Here is a 2,580-nt window from a genome sequence, read left to right as displayed (position 1 = left end):
GGCGCGGCGAACCTTCGCCCGCGGTGATCAATATTCATTTGCGAGGCCGCGGAGGGTGCTGTAAGGGATTAGCTGTCTACGAGACGCGCTAATCAGCGCGGCATCGCGTGTCCTTCCTTCCTTTTTTCCTTTCTCTTATAAAGCGCATTCGTCCCGGCGCGGGAACAACGGAATTACGTCGGACGCGCGAGAGAACATGAATATTTGATGGTACGCCTTGCTTCGAGGTCGAGTTAGCGCAAAGTCGCGAGGGAAATGAGATCTAGCGTCGCTCTTAACGACCACACGAAATGGAACAAATCGTCTCGACACACTATTAAAATTCCACATCTTGTCGATCCTCGTTGACGACGTGCCCCGCAAAAATTCGGCCGACAAGGCCGACAAGGCCGGCGCGCGGGTTCACATAGTCGAGCGATGTTGCCGAGTAATTAAATTACAACGATGAAATCTCCGAGGAGAGACTCCGCGGGGGAAAATTAATGAGCGCGGCCGATGAAGTAACTAGCGTCCGCGATTAGAAACATCAAATGACGATACTATTCTTTCCATCTGGCCGGCCATTGATCTCCATTCAAGGAGATCGCCTGCTCGCCCCTTCTGTCTCGCTCTTTCCTACTTTTTCCTCGTCCTCTTATCTCTCACGGCTCTCCACTCGAGCATCCATTTATCTTGTAATTAGTTCCGATCGTCTTGCTCCCTTATATCACACGCGCACTCTCTGGGCACTTCGTGCGCGAACACGAGCGCAGAGTGTGGGATAAAAGCGCGTATCAGCGAGCTCGCTCCGACCACGCTCACGCGAAAGCAGAGTTTGATTATTTTCTTTCTTTTGAGAGCTCCTCTCTCTCTCTCTCTCTCTCTCTCTCTCTCCCTGTCGATGAGAATGCACACGTCCCCGTGCGAAGCGCCATCGACAATAATCCGAATCGTTTTCTTTTCGTCGAGGCATGGTGGCGGCGCGCCGCCGGCAACGATTCGCCAACGACGATGATTCCGGCCGACACGAGCAATAACTTTAAACCGAATCGAACCCCCGAGACATCCGGGAGTGGCTTATTTGCATACCGACCTGAAAATCCCGCACCCTCTGCCATTCGAAGTCACCCACTCGACATAAGGTGGCTCCGTACCGTTTGCGCGCGCGCGCACGCACACACACACACACACGCACCCACGCACATGCGCACGCGCATACACGGGTTCACGTGCGTACACGCGTACAACACGCGCGTCACTCACCCTCCACGCCGATCGTTTAGCACTTTGGCGTAATTTTTTCCACCCCCCGATATTTGCATAGCCGCGAGAAGCCCCCATCGAAGGAGGAAGCCGAGGGCGTCGGGAGCGCGATAAAAATCGATGTCGTCTAATCGAACCAAAACACTCGGCCCTCATTATTTTTGTATTCCAGGCTGCGAGCTCCGCACTGTGCGGGAGAGAACCTTACGAACGTATCGAATTCGGTAAGAGGCGATCTCACTCGAGGAAACGTCGCGCCGGCCGCATCATTGTGTGTGTGTGTGTGTGTGTGTGTGTGTGTGTGTGCGAGCGCACGCGCCCGCGCGAAAAGTCAATCGCCCGAAGCAGGAGCGAGTCCTGTCACTCTGACTGTGGATTAACCGGGCCGATGTTGTCGATTTCGCGCGTGATCGTTCGAGAACGCGCCATGTTGGGGTTCATATTATGCGCGCAACTGCTGCGGGAGGATTTGATATTTTGTCGTCTTCCGCCAAGTGTAAGTAACATATTATAACCCACCAACCGTACGCGACGTAATTTTCCGCAATTACCGACGTCCTTTCGCAGCTTCGCTCTCTCCGAGTATCGCGCGGCTCTCAGCAGGGCGAGAGGACGAAGTCGGTCGGAGGTCCTCTTTCGGCGCGTTATTCTCCGTGCGATCGCGACGCTCAGTAAAATAAATACCGCCGACGTACGACGGAAATATTTCTCTGGCGCTAAGAACGCGCCAAGAGGAACGGCGTTACCGCGTGTAAGTCACGGTAATGCAAGGTCTATCCTGTTCCACGGTGCTATAAGAGGTATCCAGCGCGCGCGCGGAAGGAGGTACGCCCGGTATCGATAGGGTATCCCCGGGGCTGCCGTGGTTTACTACGGGCATTACTTCGAGGATAACACCCCGGAATAAAAACCTTTATGACCTTACTTCACTTTCCATCCATTTTATTCCCCCCGCGCGCACGCCGACGTCCATTTCGTACGTATATAATAACGGTGTTACCGCAACCGCGAGTACTCCACGGTCCTCCCCCTCCTCCTCCTCCTCCTTCTCCCTGCTCTCGTCCCTGCCCTCGCCCCGGTCTGTCCGCCTCGTCTCTTTTTGCGAAATAATTTACGGCAGGAAAGGCGAATTATGGGACACGATCGTTTCAACTCCCGCTCGGCCGGCCGATTTCCATTTACGGCCCGTGAACGCGCGGGGCGGCGAGTGTGGCGGACATTTGGGGTCACGACAAATTCACCGTGTCTCTCCTGAATGTATTTTTGAATAATAGCCAAGAAAAACGCGGAAAATGATGATTGCACATTCGGGTTTTACGGCAGGTGGAAACACGGAGA

The sequence above is a fragment of the Harpegnathos saltator genome, unplaced genomic scaffold, assembly GCF_003227715.2.
Source record: "Harpegnathos saltator strain DR-91 unplaced genomic scaffold, Hsal_v8.6 scaffold124, whole genome shotgun sequence".
Taxonomy (NCBI): Eukaryota; Metazoa; Arthropoda; class Insecta; order Hymenoptera; family Formicidae; genus Harpegnathos; species Harpegnathos saltator.
Note: the sequence above shows the minus strand (reverse complement) of the source record.